We start from the raw sequence: 21,449 nt of genomic DNA, 5'->3' as shown, positions 1-21,449 counted from the left end.
ACTTGTATTGTCTTTTTTGAATTATATAATTGAATGGTATCAGTCAATATGGGGAGGGAGAAACCCTGTGTATTCTGCACCAGGCTCAGGGAACTCCTGTTGTATATCGGACACCACACAGGAAGGTATGACCACTCTGACATGTTTGCCGAGGTAGCCCCATTACCACTAGACCGTATCCGTATCGGCTGCGAATGACAATGAAAGATGAAAGGTGCACATTGTTATATTAGTAGAACACTGCTTCTGTGGTATTATGGAAATGGTTGTTTATTCTACGTGGACCTGTTACTATATTTGAAAGTTATTAAAACCCTGTAATAACAACACATTTCCCTGCACCTATTTGGTGTATGTGACAATAAAACAAGGGCACACCCAAGAAACACCCACATCAAACCACACCCCTAAGCCAACTCACATTTGGCTTCTGTAATGGCTGCCAGCATTTCTTGAGGAGCATGCCAAAAAAGAGGCCAAATCAGCGGGTGCAGTTCCTCTTTAAAACCAGCATAAACAAGTAATAGCAATGTAGAGAAAATCTGTGAACTCTTTTCAGCTAACCAGACGTTCCTTTGAGGCCTACATTGTAGGCATGCTCCCTACACACTCTGGCTTACATCTTTGTTAAGAAACAATGATTGATTAGGGCTATGTTACAGGAAGAAATGTGCGTAATTTATGATTCCTAGTGCATCTCATACGCACTCCAGTCTAAGATCAGAGCATGCTGCAACTCGCCCACTCTTGGGTTAATTTGAGTGTCTGGATAGAGTATCAGTACTCACACACACACACACACACACGTGCCTTTATATTTTCTTTCTCATATACATAGTCACTATCTTTCCCTTTCATCAGAGATCTGTTTCTCCATTAGTGCAAGTCCTGCTACTACTATATAGAAACAAAAAATTCTGTCCTCTTTTTGCTCATGTACTCTGTTCTCTTCCAAAATGTGGGCTTAGTTATCATGAATCTGTGGGCATTGCTTCCCTAACCATGAGAATTGGATTAGCCGTCCATGCCTAGCCCAGAATACTTGGCAGGTCTTAGTGTCTGGGTTCACTGGACCTCTCTCTGTTAGACCCAATGCCCCCCCCCCAATTCAATTTGGGAAAATTACCAACAGCATGCTCTGATGCTTAGGACATGATCTTAATGCAAACCAATGGCCTTCATTTCTAAAAGTGGGTTTGACAGCGATGTGGCATTTTGTGAACCAGACAAATTTATTTTTCCAGAGTTTGTTTTGCAGACTGAGACAAACCTCACACAACCTCATGTTGACTTTTAAACTAATGGTGATTATGTTTTGTCCTGCGATGTGATTTGAGAAAGGGAGCATTGCGATTGTAGGACCTTAGGCAAGGGAAACATCAAGGGTTCTTGCAGTGGCTCTGAGTACTCATAAAAAATGTGGTTATTGAACTGTTTTCAGCTTGCTGTGGAGTTTGATAACATAGCCTTGTGGATGCATGATACCCACTCAGCCAGCAAGTAGGGACTTAAACTCAGACTGGGTTGTGCTAATTTTGTCCACTCTACAAAAGGTGTTATTGGACGTTAGAATGTTACCTCAAGCGAAACCTTGAGAAGATAGCTGTCAGCTACACATTTATCCTCTGACTTCACACAGAGTGGCAAAGGAAATGTGCCATAGAGAATGAACAATCATGACTGTGTCACTGTTGAAACATTTGTTTACAGTGGAGATTTAAGATTTCCTTGATCTTTATTGACAATCCCTGAAGCGAGCCATTGACGAAAAGCAGGTAATTGCATATTCGCATAATTTGTCATGCTCTCGCTGTAATGTGAACAATGGTGGTGCACATGTACTAGCCAACAAAAGCATGTCTGTTTGGAATGTACAGATGTTGCCACAGAGGTTACCTCATTTTGTGGGTGTCATTATGCTGTATGTCATTCTAAGTTGGAATTTGTTTAATCTGATGCTGGCTGCCTAGTGCTTTTGTCATATTTTATTCTCACTGGGATCATTAGCCTAAGTGGAGAACAGTGTCTCCATGTCTTGTTTTGTATACACATCCTGCCAGCAAACCACATTTTCGGGTCGCCTAAATCCAAACTGTGTAATTATTATTATACATTTTTGGGATGGAAAAAGGATTAAAGTGAAAACTAAAACAACTAAACCCAGATATAAATGTAGAAAACATAATGGACCTGTACACTGAGTGTACAAAATAATCCAGGTGTGATCTATGATCCCTTATTGATGTCACTTGTTAAATCCACTTCAATCAGAGCAGTTGAAGGGGGGGAGACAGGTTAAAGAAGGATTTTTAATCCTTGAGACAACTGAGACATGGATTGTGTATGTGTGCCATTCAGAGGGTGAATGTGCAAGACAAAATATTTAAGTGGCTTTGAACGGAGTATGGTAGTTGGTGATAGGCGCACCGATTTGTGTCAAGAACTTCAACGCTGCTTGGTTTTTCATGCTCAACAGTTTCCCATGTGTATCAAGAATGGTCCACCACCCAAAGGACATCCAGCCAACTTGACACAACTGTGGGAAGCATTGGAGTCAACATGGGCCAGCATCCCTGTGGAACACTTTTGACACCTTATTGAGTCCATGTCCCAACGAATTGAGACTGTTCTGAGGTGCAAAAGTGGGGATGCAACTCAATATTATTAAGGTGTTCTTAATGTTTTGGACACTCAGTGTATATTTCTTAATAATATAATCTTTGAGAACTAACAATCACCAAAATAAAAGCTAGACTGGGAGAATTGAACATTCCAAAAACAATGAATTAAGCAGTTTTCATATATTTGTTTTACATAGGATAAAAGTAGAGACTCATGGTAGCTCATACACTACAGTTGAGGAACAATGGGAAAGTGATTCTGCTTTGAAAGTTAATAAACTTGTAACCCCACTTTTGAGAAAATGTGCCTTGAATGTTTTGGTACGCCTACTGGAGAGCTCTTCTTTGTCTACACCCATTGAGCTTCGTTCACACCCTCTTAATTAAGCCTTAGCCCCTTTAAAGATTCACATGGGGCCATGTGCTAAACAACCAAAGATTAGAAGACTAAATGCTGGTTTATACTACATCTATCAACATGTCTGTAGACAGTTGTCGCAGTGACATCATGAACATTCTATTGTCGTCCTACATCAAACTTGTCGTTATCAAAAAGTATAAACACAAAAATGACAGGCTGCATGACATCAGCAGCCTAGTGGTCCAAAATAGCATAACTGGTGTATTTTAACACCAACAAACCCATCCATTAAAAAAATGTATTTAGGGCCTCCCGAATGGTGCAGCGGTCACTACAGATCCTGGTTTGATTCCAGGCTGTGTCGCAGCGATGGGACGATGGGACAAGCAGTGATGGGACAAGACTGTAACTACCAATTGGATACCATGAAATTTGGGAGAAAAAGAGGGTAAAAAAAAATCGAATAAAAAATATGTCAATCTAGAAAACCAGGCAACTAAAAGCAACGTTCTAAACAATGTTTTGGTTAGTTTCTAGCTTGTTAGCTAGCTAGCTATTCAAATAATGACCATATCCTAGATTACAACGTCTTAACTCTAGCTCATTTTTATTCATTATTACAGGAAAATAAACTCACAACAAGATCATTATTTACAAGTTAATGGCGAGCTTGTTACAGAAAATAGCTTACGGTTGTGAGTGTAAAAAAAGGGGGCGGCAGCGTAGCCTAGTGGTTAGAGCGTTGGACGAGTAACCGAAAGGTTGCAAGATCGAATCCCCAAGCTGACAAGGTACAAATCTGTCGTTCTGCCCCTGAACAAGGCAGTTAACCCAATGTTCCTAGGTCGCCATTGAAAATAAGAATTTGTTCTAAACTGACTTGTCTAGTAAAATAAAAGTGCATTCTACTGGAGGATTTTGGAACTTGGACATTGTCTCATTGGCCTAACTTTATATCCTAATTTGACTTTGGTGCAGGTCATGTTGTTCTTCACACACACTATATAAAATAAAATGTATGTTTATTTGTCATATGCACAGGATACAGAAGGTGTAAACGGTACAGTGAAATGGTTACTTGCATAGTGGAGTCTTTTAAACATATCCAACTAATAACGTTACTACCATGCATGAATCAGCAGGTAACTAAATTTAACCAACTAGGTTCAATGTTAGCTAGCTAGCTAACATTAGGCTTTAACTAGCAATGCAAATCACTTTCTGAGATACAAATAATATTACTACACAGATCATACACATAGCGTTAGCTAGAGAGCCAGCCAGCTAACATTAGCTAGCTAGCTAACAGTATGCTTTAACTTGCAATGAAAACAACTTTCTGACTAAATTTGAAACATATAATATCTGAAAATGTAACTAGCTAGACTCTTTTACTGTCACGTGTCCTCCCTCTCCGGCCTCTAGGTCACCAGGCTGCTCATACCTGTCACCATTGTTACGCGTATTATGACACTCACCTGGACTCTATCACATCCTTGATTACCTTCCCTATATATGTCACTCCCTTCGGTTTCTTCCCCAGGCATCATTGTTTCTGTTTCATGCCTGTGTGCTGTTTGAGTTTCTTGTTTTGTATTATGTTCCGTTTATTTATTAAAACACTCACTCCCTGAACTTGCTTCCCGACTCTAAGCGCACATCTTTAAACTACATTGATGAACGCTTCTCCCTCTGTCACTGATGTCATGCATGGTTGCACTTAGTTTAAAGATGTAATCCAGAGACAGGCGTTCTCTTTTCGACTCCCTCCGTGTAATGTTTGCAATCAAACGTCAGAATTTTCTCCAGCTCCTTAGCTATCATACTCCGCTTCCACAAGACATTTCATTGATTTCATAAGTCGGTCAACTTCTATGTTGCAGTTCTTCGTGATATCTTTTTTTTAAATTGCGTTAGAAAGGATTACCTATACATACTGAGCAGCTCATGTTATAGACAGAAGCATGCTACATGGCAGACCAATCCGAACTCATCTCTCGGCATGTCCAGCCCATCCAATCCATTATCTCAGCCAATCATGCGTAGCGGGACAGTTCCGGTCTTTTTCCGTGGCTAAACCAAATATGCTCATAATTTAACAATTTTATTCGTATTTACAGATGGCATACACGTTTGTTTTTAAGGCACATGAACGTTCACATGTTCCAGAAGGCATATTTGCGATGACGTAAATTTGCCATTCCTGTAAAGTAGTGACGTGTGACATAGGCCTAGTTTCCTGAAACTAGTCACAAATGTGTAGAATTGCAAGAAATTTGCTTTAAAACAGCAACAAACAAAAAAAGGTTTCATGGAGAAATGTGTAGAATTGTAGAAAATTGGCTTAAAAATGCCCCCCAAAAATTATACAATGCCAAGATGAGGGAGTCTCAAATGTAGCTGTGCCAACGGCTGGCGGCTGCTACGTCCACCACCTAAGCCCCTTTTTGATCCAGAAAAAAAACCCTGGACTGTAGGCCTATATCATAAAGCATAGGCTACATTACACATCTACAAGCACAACATATACATGACATATTGGCTGAAGCTTAATGAGTGTGTGAATAAGAGACGCAGTCACATACTCAGAACTAACTGGACTTGTTTAATGTAAAACGTATTGTATTCAGAGCGTTCAGCTTTCAAAGCTTGCTTGTTGTAGCTATAATGACATGTTTATGATGCATTTTAGATGTGTAATGTATGCTTTATGATATACATAGTTACCGATTAAAGATACATGTGAACTTGCCCACTGTTGACTCAATCCAACTACCTGATTGCGCTGGAGGAGATGGCTGACGTTTTTTGGGCTCCTAACCAATTGTGCTATTGTGTGTGATTTTTTGCATTATTTGTCACTTATAATGTACATAATATTTCTGCCGCCATCTCTTATGACTGAAAGGAGCTTCTGGATATCAGGACAGCGATTACTCACCTCGTGCTGGACGAAGAGTTTTTCTTTAACGAGTCGGACGCAAAGGATTTACTTCAGACACCCGACAAGAAACAAATCCCCGTCATTCGCATAAAGAAGAGATGGAGATATCGGGGACATAGGTCGGGATGCCTTGTAAGGATCTGACGGCAAGTCAGTAATCCCCCTCTACCATCAGTTCTATTAGTCAACGTGCAATCATTGGATAACAAAATGGATGAGCTCTGATCAAGACTATCCTACCAACTGGACATTAAAATCTGTAATATCTTATGTTTCACTGAAATGTAATATTAAGGAAGTCTCAAGGTTTTTCTCACCTGAGGTAGAGGATCTCATGAGAAGCTGGAGACCACACTATTTACCAAGAGAGTTTCCATCTATATTTTTCGTAGCTGTCTATTTACCATCACAAACCGATGCCGGCACTAAGACAGCACTCAATGAGCTGTATAAGGCCATAAGCAAACAAGAAAATGCTCATCCAGAGGCGGCACTCCTAGTGGCCGGGGACTTTAATGAAGGGAAACTTAAATCCGTTTTACCAAATTTTTCCCAGCATGTTAAATGTGCAACCAGAGGAAAAAAATCTCTAGACCACCTTTAATCCACACACAGACACGTACAAAGCTCTCCCTCGTCCTCCATTTGTCAAATCTGACCATAACCCTATCCTGTTGATTCCTGCTTACAAGCAAAAACTAAAGCAGGACATACCAGTGATTCGCTCAATAAGGAAGTGGTCAGATGAAGCAGATGCGGAGCTACAGGACTGTTTTGCTAGCACAGACTGGGATATATTCCGGGATTCTTCCGATGGCATTGAGGAGTATACCACCTCAGTCACTGGCTTCATCAATAAGTTAATCGATGATGTCGTCCCCACAGTGACTGTACGTACATACCCCAACCAGAAGCCATGGATTACAGGCAACATCCGCACTGAGCTAAAAATGGTAGAGCTGCCGCTTTCAAGGAGCGGGAATCTAACTGGGACGCTTATAAGAAATCCCGCTATGCCTTCCGACGAACCAAACAATAAGCAAAGCGTCAATACAGGACTAAGATTGAATAATACACTACACCGGCTCCGAAGCTCGTCGAATGTGGCAGGGCTTACAAACTATTATTATCTACAAAGGGACGCACAGCTGCGAGCTGTCCAGTGAAACGAGCCTACCAGATGAGCTAAATAACTTCTATGCTCGCTTCGAGGCAAGCAACACTGAAGCATGCATGAGATCATCAGCTGTTCCAGATGACTGTGTGATCACGCTCTCCGTAGCCGATGTAAGACCTTTAAACAGGTCAACATTCACAAGGCCGTAGGGCCAGACGGATTACCAGGACGTGTACTCCGTGCATGAGCTGACCAACTGGGCAAGTGTCTTCACTGACATTTTCAACCTGTCCATGAACGAGTCTGTAATACCAACATGTTTCAAGCAGACCACCATAGTCCCTCTGCCCAAGAACACCATGGTAACCTGCTTAAATGACTACCAACCCGTAGCACTGACGTCTGTACCCACGAAGTGCTTTGAAAGGCTAGTCATGGCTCACATTAACACCATTATCCCAGAAACCCTAGAACCCCTCCAATTTGCATACCGCCCCAACAGATCCACAGATGATGCAATCTCTATTGCACTTCACACTGCCCTTTCCTACCTGGACAAAAGGAACACCTATGTGAGAATGCTATTCATTGACTACAGCTCAGCGTTCAACACCATAGTGCACCCAAAGCTCATCACTAAGCTACGGACAAAGGAGATGATTGTGGACTATAAAAAAATGGAGGACCGAGCACGCCCCCATGCTCATAGATGGGGCTGTAGTGGAGCAGGTTGAGAGCTTCAAATTCCTTGGTGTCCACATCACCAGCAAACTATCATGGTCCAAACACACCAAGACAGTCATGAAGAGGGCACGACAATGCCTATTCCCCCTCAGGAGACTGAAAAGATTTGGCGTGGGTCCTCAGATCGTCAAAAAGCTCTACAGCTGCACCATCGAGAGCATCTTGACTGGTTGCATCAAAACCAAATCAAATCTAATGTTATTTGTCAATTGCGCCGAATGCAACAGGTGAAACCTTGCGCCGAAACCTTACAGTGAAATGCTTACTTACAACCCCTTAACCAACAATTCAGTTTTAAGAAAAATACCTAAAAAAAGAAGAAATAAAAGTAACAAATAATTAAAGAGCAGCAGTAAAATAACAATAGCGTGGCTATATATAGGGGAGTCAATGTGCGGGGGCACCGGTTAGTTGAGGTAATTGAGGTAATATGTACATGTAGGTAGACTTATTAAAGTGACTGTGCATAGATAATAAACAGAGAGTAGCAGCAGCGTAAAAGAGGGGAAGGTGGCAATGCAAATAATCTGGGTAGCCATTTCATTAGATGTTCAGGAGTCTTATGGCTTGGGGGTAGAAGCTGTATAGAAGCCTCTTGGACCTAGACTTGGCACTCCGGTACCGCTTGCCATGCGGTAGCAGAGAAAACAGTCTATGACTAGGGTGGCTGGAGTCTATGACAATTTTTAGGGCCTTCCACTGACACCATCTGGTATAGAGGTCCTGGATGGCAGGAAGCTTGGCCTGGACCAATGTACTGGGCCGTACGCACTACCCTTTGTAGTCCCTTGTGGTTGGAGGCCGAGCAGTTGCCATACCAGTCAGTGATGCAACCATACAGGATGCTCTCGATGGTGCAGCTGTAGAACTTTTTGAGGATCTGAGGACCCATGACAAATCTTTTCAGTCTCCTGAGGGGGAATAGGTTTAGACACGCCCTCTTCACGAAAGTCTTGGTGTGCATGGACCATGATAGTTTGTTGGTGATGTGGACAACAAGGAACTTGAAACTCTCAACCTGCTCCATTACAGCCCTGTCGATGAGAATGGGGGCGTGCTCGGTCCTCCTTTTCCTGTAGTCCACAATCATCTCCTTTGTCTTGATCACGTTGATGGAGAGGTTGTTGTCCTGGCACCACATGGCCAGTTCTCTGACCCTCCTCCCTATAGTCTGTCTCGTCGTTGTTGGTGATCAGGCCTACCACTGTTGTGTGATCGGCAAACTTAATGATAGTGTTGGAGTCGTGCTTGGCCATGCAGTCATGAGTGAACAGGAAGTAACAGGAGGGGAATGAGCACGCACACCTGAGGGGCCCCCGTGTTGAGGATCAGCGTGGCGGATGTGTTGTTACCTACCCTTACCACCTGGGGGTGGCCCGTCAGGAAATCCAGGATCCAGTTGCAGAGGGAGGTGTTTAGTCCCAGGGTCCTTAGCTTAGTAATGAATGCTGAGCTGTAGTCAATGAATAGCATTCTCACAAAGGTGTTCCTTTTGTCCAGGTTATGAAAGGGAAGTGTGGAGTTCAATAGAGATTGCATCATCTGTGGATCTGTTGGGGCGGTATGCAAATTTGAGTGGGTCTATGGTTTCTGGGATAACGGTGTTGATGTGAGTCATGACCATAATTTCAAAGCACTTCATGGCTACAGACGTGAGTGCTACGGGTCGGTAGTCATTTAGGCAGGTTACCTTAGTGTTCTTGTGCACAGGGACTATGGTGGTCTGCTTGAAAAATGTTGGTATTACATACTCAGACAGGAAGAGGTTGAAAATGTCAGTAGAGACACTTGCCAGTTGGTCAGCGCATACTCGGAGTGCACGTCCTGGTAATCTGTCTGGCCCTGCGTCATTGTGAATGTTGACCAGTTTAAAGGTCTTACTCACATCGGCTACGGAGAGCGTGATCACACAGTCGTCCGGAACAGCTGATGTTCTCATGCATGTTTCAGTGTTACTTGCCTCGAAGCGAGCATAGAAGTAATTTAGGTTTTGTCACTTGGCAGCTCGCGGTTGTACTTCCCCGCCTGGTATGGCAACTGCTCGGGCCTCTGACCGAAAGGCACTACAGAGGGTAGTGCGTACAGCCCAGTACATCACTGGGGCCAAGCTTCCTGCCATCCAGGACCTCTATACCAGGCGGTGTCAAAGGAAGGCCCCAAAAAATGCCAAAGACGCCAGACACCCTAGTCATAGACTGTTCTCTCTGCTACCGCACGGAAAGCGGTCCTGGAGTGCCAAGTCTAGGTCCAAAAGACTTCTTAGCAGCTTCTACCCCCAAGCCATTAGACTCCTGAACAGCTAATCAAATGTCTACCTGGACTTTTTGCATTGTCCCCACCCCCCCATTTTTACACTGCTGCTACTCTCTGTTTATGAACCATGCATAGTCACTTTACCTCTAGCTACATGTACATATTACCTCAATTACCTCAACTAACCGGTGCCCATGCACATTGACTCTGTACTGGTACCCCCTGTATATAGCCTCACTACTGTTATTTTATTGTTGCACCTTAATTATTTGTTATTTTCTATTTGTCTTATTTTATTATTTTTTTAAAATATGTTTTATTTCATTTTTTTACAGTTTATTTTCGTAAATATTTTAACACTTTTTTCTTAAAACTGCATTGTTGGTTAAGGGCTTGTATTCGGCACATGTGACAAATATTTTTATTTTATTTTATTTGTATGCCAAAACATTCAGTCACATATTTTCCACTCATGCTTACTTCATTTACGACCAACTGGAAGAGTTGTGTCACAAACATACTCAGTGCTCCTTGTGGCGCAGCGCTCTAAGGCACTGCATCTCAGCGCAAGAGGCGTCACTACAATCCCAGGTTTGAAACAAGGCTGTATCACATCCGGCTGTGACCGGGGTAGGCCGTCATTGTAAATAAGAATTTGTTCTTAACTGACTTGCCTAGTTAAATAAAAGTTTGTGGTTTTGGTGTGTTCTCCCTTAACTTTGTTAGTCCCAAAATGCCCTGCTCAGTTAAGCATGGGGAGAGAGTGGCGTGGAGGGAATTCGCTATAATCAGATCTGCATTCCAATGGGAAGCCAAATAGTTCAATGTTTAACTTAATGTTATTGAACTATTCTGTCATTTCATAAAATAAGAGTGAGGTGTTGGATTGACAAAGCTTTTGGGACCATACTGTTTCAACCTAAGTTTAGTTAATGTAAATTGAATTGCAGAAAGATATATTTATATTGCACCTTTATTAAATGAAATATACATATTATTTAGTATGTGCATGGAGGTATAAATATTTCCCTTACTATGTTCAACTTGTAAGCTATTCCGGGTTGGAGTGATTTTAGATGATGAAAGGTTAGGGCCGATATAAGAGGCCGATGTGTCACTTCCTAACCACAAAAACTGTCATGATAATCCTCCAAAGCTTCCGCTAAGCCCACTAAATATTCTCAGATCACTCGCCCGTTACAATTCAGGATTTTCCCAAGTTTTCTTTAAGGCATTCCCATTCCCTCGGAAAAAGGCCTACTTTATTTGAGCAAGTTTTAGTCAAATCCTTTTATTGTAGTGAATGGTACTACGGGATAGTATCACACTACAGCATGCCAGACTTAGCACATAGGAAGGATGACATCATCGTGACTTAAAGTGCTTCAAGTGCTGACGGTTGGTGATTGGGGGACAATCTCAGTTGCATTTCCTTGATTCCTTGCATCCTCTAATTTTAAGACGTGACTCACCTTTTATTTATGGAGCTTTCTATGGCGAAACAACTTATAGACAACCTTTTTTTTTACTGTAGTTAATGGCCCTTTTTAAACTATCTGGAATACCCCTGTGAAAGTATTGGTTAACCTGGCCGTCCCGCCTAAAGAAACTGTGGGGGAGGTTTCTATCTCCCACTAGACCCCAAAGTGGTTCAACCTTGGAGAAAGGAGCAAAGAGGGAATTTGGAGACTGTGAGGCTTTGGCAATTCATAGGGTGTCACTATAGCAACCGGAAGCATTCTCACTCCTTGGGACATTCTTAAGGAGGGGTGGGGGTTCTAAAACGGGTCCCTTTTTTGGGAGTTACAGAGAGGGGGACTTCTCAGACCCTTTAGAAGCAGGGCATTGGGAGCTATTGTCCTTATGTAGATTTCTGTCATGCTCACACAAAGCATTTTGTGGGACAGCAACTCGGAGGAAAGACAATCGCTGAAAGAAGGGATTTGTTTTTTTCTCTTCGTGTCTGGGGCTCAGTCAGACCAGGATCAGACAGTGGGCCTGTCAAAACAGGTGTTTCATCTAACTAGCTCACATTTGCTCATATAGGCTAATTCACACTTGGCTTCAAAGTAAAAGTTCCACTATTTCGTGTGAGATGCTGAACAGCATTGATTTGGGGTTTGCGGTTATATTTTGTATTTGGATGGAGTTGGATGCTTTTTCAGAAAGCTGCCAATTTGACAGTTACTAGACTGTGCTGACAGGAACATTCTGCATTTGGTTTCACTGTTCATCACAAAACTGCAATGTATTGACACTATTGATTCAGAATTTATTTTATAGGCATTGGTTTCCTTTTTCAGTTGAGTTACACCTATTGTTCCCCTTTTCCTCAGCTACCCATTTACCGAAGAGGGGCTTTATTTTCAAATCGAAAATGGATGCTGCGGGATACAAAAGGAATTGTTGAAATCTGAGACGTAAAGCATGAGTTCTATGAAGGTATTTCCTATGAGATTACACAAATACACTGTGGCCAGTAGGGCATCACCCACTGCTGGAACTAAGCTCTAATCTCTGAATTCCTCAAACAAAACATAATTGTGGGAAACAATTACAAAACATTTAAATTAAACATTTTGGTTGAGCATTTCTGACATTCCACAGCTGTTTGCAAGTCTGGATTAATGCAGGGGTTTACACGGGCTCAACACCCTGGGCCCAAGCCCATAGGGGGCCAGAGGCAGAGATAAAACATTTTGTAAGTAAAAATATTGTATTTTCAGCTGTTTGAAGCTGGTGTACAAAACCGAAAGTTGAAGATGCAAAAACGAAACTTAAGAATGGGAAGCCTAGGATTAGCGCACAGAGAACAGATTTAGACTTGATTTCAATGAGAATGACATATCTATAACTCACATTTCTATGTGAATTTGGTCAGGTTGTCCAAAAAGTTACATATTGCAGCTTTAAGTTTTATCACAAGCACATACAAGTAACTGCTAAAATAAAATAAAACACCAACATAAAGTGTCTTAATAGGGTGTTGGGCCACCACGAGCCACCAGAACAGATCCAATACACCAATGAGTGGACCTAAACCATGCCAGGAAAATGCTCCCCACACCATAACATATTTGGTCTTGTGTTTTAGGTTATTCTCCTGCTGAAACTGGATTTTGCCTGTGCTTAGCTCTATTCTGTTTCTTTTTATCCCAAAATATTCCCTTCCCATGACAAGCATTCCCATAACATGATGCAGCCACCACCATGCTTAAAAAAAGTAAGCGTGGTACTCAGTGATATGTTGTGTTGGATTTTCCCCAAACATAACACTTTGTATTACTTTCTTTGCCATATTCTTTGCAGTTTTACTTTAGTGCCTTGTTGCAAACAGGATGCATGTTTTTGAATATTTTTATTCTGTACAGGCTTCCTTTTCACTCTGTCATTTAGGTTAGTGTTGTGGAGTGACTGCAATGTAGTTGATCCATCCTCCTATCACAGCTATTAAACTCTGTAACTGTTTTAAAGTCACCATTGGCCTCATGGTGAAATCCCTGAGCAGTTTCCTTCCTCTACTTCAACTGAGTTACAGTAGGAAGGACACATGTATCTCTGTTGTGACTGAGTGTATTGATACACCATCCAAAGTGTAATTAATAACTTTACCATGCTCAAAGGGATATTCCATTTCTACGTATTTACCCATCTAGGTGCCCTTCTTTGCGAGGCATTGGAAAACCTCCCTGGTCTTTGTGGTTGGATCTGTGTTTGAATTTACTTCACTGGTTGTCTGAGGGACCTTACAGATAATTGTATGTGTAGGGTACAGAGATGAGGTAGTCATTCAAAAATCAATATTGCACACAGAGTGAGTACATGCAACTTATTCTGTGACTTGTTCAGCACATTTTTACTCCTGAACGTATTTAGGCTTGCCATATCAGAGGGGTTGAATACTTATTTACTCAAGACATTTCAGCTTTTCTTTTTTTTTATTGCTAAAAACATAATTCCACTTTGACATTATGGGGTATTGTGTGTAGGCTGTAACACAACAAAATATGGAAAAAGTCAAGGGGTGTGAATACTTTCTGAAGGCACTGTACATTGTATCCGTCATTTACTCAAGTGTTTCCTGTATTTTGAGAGTTACCGGTATGCCTACAGTCCGGAAGGCCACAATTTGGCAAGCATGCGAGACAAATGTAGAGAACCATTTGTTGCGTTGTAGCCATAGACATGTAATCCGAAGGGATTGAAACCTCGTAATGTGGCAATTTGACTGTTAAATTCATGGGTACACTAGCAATGGCTCCCAGTCCTTTTTTGAATGGAAACGGCCATCTATGGATTATATTTCTATGGTTTGTTGAGGCTGTCAGTTTGCCTTTCGCAAATTTCAAAATACAGCCGCGGGAAAAACGTACAGTTTGGAAAGCAAATATAGCTTATCTAGGTTATTGCCACAACGAGCGCATCGGCCATCGCCGGTGTGTAGCCTATTCGATCCATCTTCATCATTGGGTGAGTCAGTGTGCCACTGGGAAGTTTATTTAGTAGCCTACTGTAGCCAATTCATATGTTTCCTCTAGAGGTCGACCGATTAATCGGAATGGCCGATTAGGACCGATTTCAAGTTTTCATAACACTAGGTAATTTGCATGTTTGGACACCGATCATGGCCGATTACATTGCACTCCACGAGGAGATTGCGTGGCAGGCTGACTACCTGTTATGCGAGTGCGGCAAGGAGCCAAGGTAAGGTGCTAGCTAGCATTAAACATATCTTATAAAAAACAATCAATCTTAACATAATCACTAGTTAACTACACATGGTTGATGATATTACTAGTTTATCGAGCTTGTCCTGCGTTGCATATAATCAATGCGGTGCCTGTTAATTTATCATTGAATCACAGCCTACTTCGCTAAACGGGTGATTTGACAAGCGCATTCGCAAAAAAGCACTGTCGTTGCACCAATGTGTACCTAACCATAAACATCAACGCCTTTCTTAAAATCAATACACAAGTATATATTTTTAAACCTGCATATTTAGATAATATTGCCTGCTAACATGAATTTCTTTTAACTAGGGAAATTGTGTCACTTCTCTTGCGTTCTGTGCAACAGAGTCAGGGTATATGCAGCAGTTTGGGCCACCTGGCTCATTGTGAACTGTGAAGACTATTTCTTCCTAACAAAAAGACAGCCAACTACGCCAAACGGGGGATGATTTAACAAAAGCGCATTTGCGAAAAAAGCACAATCGTTGCACGAATGTACCTAACCATAAACATCAATGCCTTTCTTAAAATCAATAAACAGAAGTATATATTTTTTAAACCTGCATATTTAGTTAAACGAAATTCATGTTAGCAGGCAATATTAAACTAGGGAAATTGTGTCACTTCTCTTGCGTCCATTGCACGCAGAGTCAGGGTATATGCAACAGTTTGGGCCGCCTGGCTCATTGCGAACTAATCTGCCTGGATTTTACTTAATTATGACATAACATTGAAGGTTGTGCAATGTAACAGCAATATTTAGATAAAATACGGAACGGTTCCGTATTTCAATGAAAGAATAAACATTTTGTTTTTGAAATTATAGTTTGACCATATTAATGACCTAAGGCTCGTATTTCTGTGTGTTATTATACTATAATTAAGTCTATGATTTGATAGAGCAGTCTGACTGAGCGGTGGTAGGCAGCAGCAGGCTCGTAAGCATTCATTCAAACAGCACAGCACTTTACTGCGTTTGCCATATCCAGAAGCTGATTAAACAGCATGATTATTACACAGGTACACCTTATGCTGGGGACAATAAAAGGCCACTCTAAAATGTGTAGTTTTGTCACACAACACAATGCCACAGATGTCTCAAGTTTTGAGGGAACGTGAAATTGGCAAGCTGACTGCAGGAATGTCCACCAGAGCTGTTACCAGAGAATTGAATACTCATCATAAGCTGCCTCCAATGTCGTTTTAGAGAATTTGGCAGTACGTCCAACCGGCCACACAACTGCAGACCACATGTAACCACTCCTGCCCAGGACCTCCTCATCCGGCTTCTTCATCTGCGGGATCATCTGAAACCAGCCACCCGGACAGCTGATCAAACTGTGGGTTTGCACAACCGAAGAATTTCTACACAAACTGTCAGAAACTGTCTCAAAGAAGCTCATCTGCGTGCTTGTCATCCTCACCAGTGTCTTGACCTGACTGCAGTTCGGCGTTGTATCTGACTTCAGTGGGGAAATGCTCCCCTTCGATGGGCGCTGGCACGCTGGAGAAGTGTGCTCTTCATAAATGAATCCCGGTTTCAACTGTCCTGGGCAGATGGCAGACAGCGTGTATGGCGTTGTGTGGGATGTTTGGGATGCTCTATAACGACGTGTTGCAGTTCCCGCCAATATCCAGAAACTTCACACAGCCATTGAAGAGGGGTGGGACAACATTCCACAGGCCATAATCAACTCGATGCGAAGGAGATGTTTTGCGCTGCATGACGCAAATGGTGAACACCAGACTGGTTTTCTGATCCACACCCCTATCTTTTTTCAAACCATCTGTGACCAACATATGCATATCTGTATTCCCAGTCATGAAATCCACAGATAAGGGCCTAATTTATTTATTTCAATTGACTGATTTCCCTATTTGAACTGTAAAATCTTTGAAATTGTTGCATTTTCCATTTATATTTTTGTTCAGTGCACATTTGAAACCTCAGCACGTTGATCTGGTACTGCTACTTCCTGTATGTAGCTCCATTCTTGTGTATTTTATTTGATTCCTCTTGTGTTACTATTTTTTTAAACTCTGCGTTGTTGGGAAGGTCTCGTAAGCAAGGATTTCATGGTGAAGTTGACACCAGTTGTATTCTGTGCATGTGACAAATAAGATTTGATTGATCAAATCAAATCAAATTTATTTATATAGCCCTTCTTACATCAGCTGATATCTCAAAGTGCTGTACAGAAACCCAGCCTAAAACCCCAAATAGCAAGCAATGCAGGTGTAGAAGCACGGTGGCTAGGAAAAACTCCCTAGAAAGGCCAGAACCTAGGAAGAAATCTAGAGAGGAACCAGGCTATGAGGGGTGGCCAGTCCTCTTCTGGCTGTGCCAGGTGGAGATTATAACATCACATGGCCTAGATGTTCAAATGTTCATAAATGACCAGCATTGTCAAATAATAATAATCATAGTAGCTGAATCAGGTTAGTTACTACTGGGGGTTGCAGTGAAAATCTACAGGAGGGTAGCTCTACAGGGATAGAGTTGGAGAGCCCTGATCTAGGCTACATTATTACAACTATGCTAATGAGTTTAACCCAGTAATCATTAGGTCCAATACTGTTTATCTCTACCCCTATCCACGTTATTTCATATAGGCCTATTAGTTATTCCATATAGGCCTATTGGTTTTATTCTGCAGTAGCATCTTCTTATGATAATGTTGAACAGACATGCCCATAAACTAAAATACCATGGTTAGTTGAGAGCCACCCCATGCTATTCTCTCCTGGTGTTTTATACCTTTGCCTCGATCAAAGCCTTGACGTTCCCCACCAATGTTGTTAAGAGCCAGAAGCGGATGAGTAGGGAAAGGCACGCTATGTGGTGCTCAGTCTTTTCCCCTCTCTCCACCCATCTTTCTCTCCTCTCAGTCATCTCTCTTTTGTTTCTTTCCTCCCCCATTCTCTTTTTCCTTTCTCCCCCATTCTCTTTTTTCTTTCTCCCCCCATTCTCTTTTTCCTTTCTCCCTCCTCTCCTTTTAACGTACGGCTCTCCAACCCTTATCCTGGAGAGTTACCCTCCTGTAGGTTTTTACACCAACCCCAGTTGTAACTAACCTGATTCAACTTATCAACCAGCTAATTATTAGAATCAGGTGCGCTAGATTGGGGTTGGAGCAAAAACCTACAGGACGGTAGCTCTCCAGGAACAGGATAGCCCTGCTTTAACGTGCAGCCTTCAATTTTTACCTTTTACCTTCTTATTTCCCCACCCTCCTTCTTTTCCCACTCTTTTCTCTCAGATTTGAATGAAAAGCAGTCGACTTGGACAGGTTGACTTCCAATGTGAGCCTCACCCATTCCTGAGTGCCTATAAGACCCTTATCACGAGCTCCTTTCACAGGGCTTTACGGCACAATATGGACACTTTTACTGCTACAGGCTTCATTAATTAACCTAGCGGTGCCTCTCACTGCTTTTATGGCATTCTTCTGGGGTTTTGTTGGGGCGGGTATGACTGTGTGAAGTCAGTATTGAGACAATAGAACTCAGCCCAAACATGTAAGGGAAAATAATGGCGTAACCACCAGTAGTGTGTCAGCAAATGAACAGACATACCCTAAGTTAGCCATATTCAATCAAAGCTGATAGTCCTGTTTCCAGGACACGGCTAAATGCATGTTAGAGCTCTGAGGAAGGCCATGGGGGCTGAAGGGTTGGCACAAAATAAGAAGTACTTTATAAGCTCAGTATGTGCAAGTTTCTTTTTACGGAACTACTGTATGTGTCAACATATCCGAAACATCTCCTGCAATCCCTAGATGTTCCTGTTTTTAAGATGTTTGACAAAGGATTCAAGTAAGGTGTTATTACGTCTCCACCGTGTGCTGCTGGAGAAATGTTGCCACGTTTCTCTCTGACAGGCTGGGAAAAGGCCCATGTTAGGGTGCTGCTCTACACTCAGTGAAATGTGCACTTGGGGAGGCAGATATGCACACGGACTGTTCTCCTTTGCATTTACATTTGAGTAATTTAGCAGACGTCTTATCCAGGGTGATTTACAGTTATTCGTCTTTAGATAGCTAGGTGGGACAACCACATAACACAGTCATAGTAAATACATTTTCCCTCAATAAAGTATCTATCAGCAAAGTCAAAGCTAGTAAGGGGGGCGAGTCAAGTGCAAGTGTTATTTCATAAAAGTTTTTTTGGGGGGAGGGGGGAGGTGCTGTGGGATTATTTATTATTTGAAGAGGTAGGGTTTCAGATGTTTTCTGAAGATGGGCAGGGACTCTGCTGTCCTAGCTTCAAGGGGAAGCTGGTTCTACCATTGGAGTGCCAGGACAGAGAAGAGCTTGGACTGGGCTAAACAGGAGCTGCCCTCCCGTAGGGATGGTAGGACCAAAGAAACCAGAGACGGCAGAACGGAGTGCTCGGGTTGGGTTGTAGGGTTTGAGCATAGCCTGAATGTGGGGAGGGGCTGTTCCTCTTGCTGCTCCATGGGCAAGTACCATGGTCTTGTAGTGGATGCAAGCTTCGACTGGAAGCCAGTGGGGTGTGCAGAGGAAGGTTGAACATCAGGCAGGCTGCAAAGTTCTGGATAAGTTGCAGGGGTTTGATGGCACAAGCACGGAGCCCAGCCAACAGTGAGTTGCAGTAGTCCAGACGGGAGATGACAAGTTCCTGGATTAGGACCTGCGCTGCTTCCTGTGTGAGGTAGGGTCATACTCTACAGATGTTGTAAGAGCGAGTCACTGCTTTTATATTTACAGAGAACGACATGGTGTTGTCCAGGGTCACGCCAAGGTTCTTTGCAGTCTGGGAAGGGGACGTCGTGGAGTTGTCAACCGTGATGAAGAGGTCTTGGAGGAGTAGCTCCATCTTGTCGAGGTTGAGCTTGAGGTGGTGGGATGACATCCAAGCTGTGTCAGAAGGGAGGGATGAGAAAAGTAGTTCAGTGTCATCCGCATAGCAATGATAGGAGAAGCCATGTGAGGATATGACGGAGCCGAGTGACTTGGTGTATAGAGAGAAGAGGAGAGGGCCTAGAACCAAACCCTGGGGGACACCAGTAGTGAGAGTATGTGGTGCAGACGCAGATCCTCTCCATGTAGAAGCGGCCTGCCAGGTAGGATGTAATCCAAGAATGTGCAGAGCCTGAGACGACCAGCCCTGAGAGGTTGGAGAGGAGGATCTTATGGTTCTTGGTGTCAAAGGCAGCGGATAGATCTAGGAGGATGAAAACAGAGAATAGAGCTTAGCTTTGGCAGTGCGGAGAGCCTCCATGACACAGAGTCATGGAGTGGTTAGGGTCAAGAAGATTGTTCTGAGAGGTAGCGAGAGGTAGCGAGAGAGTTGGTCAGAGACAGCACACTCAAGTGTCTTGGAAAGAAAATAAAGAAGGTATACTGGTCTGCAGTTTTTGATGTCAGAGGAGTCGAAAGTTGGTTTCTTGAAGAGGGGAGCGACTTGGGCCATTCTGAAGTCAGAGGGGACGCAGCTAATGGTCAGGGATGAGTTGATCAGGGAAATGAGGAATGAGAGAAGATCTTCATAGATGGTCTGGAGAAGGTGGTCGAGCAAGCAGGTGGGCCAATCTCCGGACCTCACTAGTCGCAGGATTTCATCTGGAGAGAGATGTCAAGGCCTAGGGTAGTTCTGTGTGAGTGGGACCAGTGGACTCAATAGGCTGAGTGAAGGAAGAGCGGATGTCTTCAAACTTTTTTTCAAAGTGGTTAACAAAGTTGTCTGCAGAGAGGATAATTATTTATTTATTTATTTAACTAGGAAAGTCAGTTAAGAACAAATTCTTATTTACAATGACGGCCTACCCCGGCCAAACCCGGGCGACACCGGATCAATTGTGCACCGCCCTATAGGACTCCCAATCACAGCCGGTTGTGATACCTCTAGCACTCTAGCACTGAGATGTGATACCTCTAGCCTGGGATCGAACCAGGGTCTGTAGTGACACCTCTAGCACTGAGATGCAGTGGCTTAGACCGCTGCGTCACTCGGGAGCCCTTAGTTTGACCTCATCTTTACTAGAGGCTGTTTGCCTACTAATCTCACTGCAACCCCCCTCCAGGTCTCTAAATAAACATATTGCCTGCCTTGTATTTTACTACAGTATATACCGGTATTGATGCAAGGACCAGTTTGAGTTTTTACTTGACCGACTATAACGGTATTTCAATGTTTGGTTTGTTAAATGTGATACGCAACTCCGGCGTGTATAATGTCAGTTTTTATAGTTTACTCTGTTTGCTACTTGAGTCTCCTCTCTACCTTTCCTTCTGCCGCTAACCAAACCAAGCCCTGCCCCGTCACTCAAGGAGAGAGCAGTTGCTCGACCATGGAGTCACAAGCACTTTCTTGCTGTTCACTCTGCATGGTCAGATGGATGCAACATTGTTGGTGACATGCTGCTTTCCACAAGCGTTCTATAATTACACATAGTTTGTGTATCTTACTGTCTGCAAGCTACTGTTTGCTAGTTTATTTTCTCAGCAAGGTGTTGCAAAAGCAATGTGTTAACCGCTAATATTAATCACTTGCTAGCTTTCTAAATGTACTCAGAACAAACTTATCTAGTTAGCTAATACTGTCAGGTACCAGTGCTGGTATAGGCCTAGATTAAGCATTTTTGTGCAATGGTATCTAATCAGAAAATAATAGGTGAAGCATGAATATGTTGGTTAGCTAGCTACATGAAGTA

The 21,449-nt window shown here is 42.6% G+C and overlaps 1 protein-coding gene across 1 annotated transcript in view; it reads left to right on the top strand.

The window, feature by feature from the left end:
• LOC106561041 (cadherin EGF LAG seven-pass G-type receptor 1) overlaps positions 1-21,449 on the top strand; it is an 87,012-nt gene that overhangs the window by 11,005 nt on the left and 54,558 nt on the right. The gene's annotated exons all lie outside the window — the stretch shown is intronic.

Source organism: Salmo salar, chromosome 10 (assembly GCF_965601325.2).
Source record: "Salmo salar chromosome 10, fSalSal1, whole genome shotgun sequence".
NCBI classification, from domain to species: domain Eukaryota; kingdom Metazoa; phylum Chordata; class Actinopteri; order Salmoniformes; family Salmonidae; genus Salmo; species Salmo salar.
Note: the sequence above shows the minus strand (reverse complement) of the source record. Positions and strands in the feature narration are given on the sequence as shown.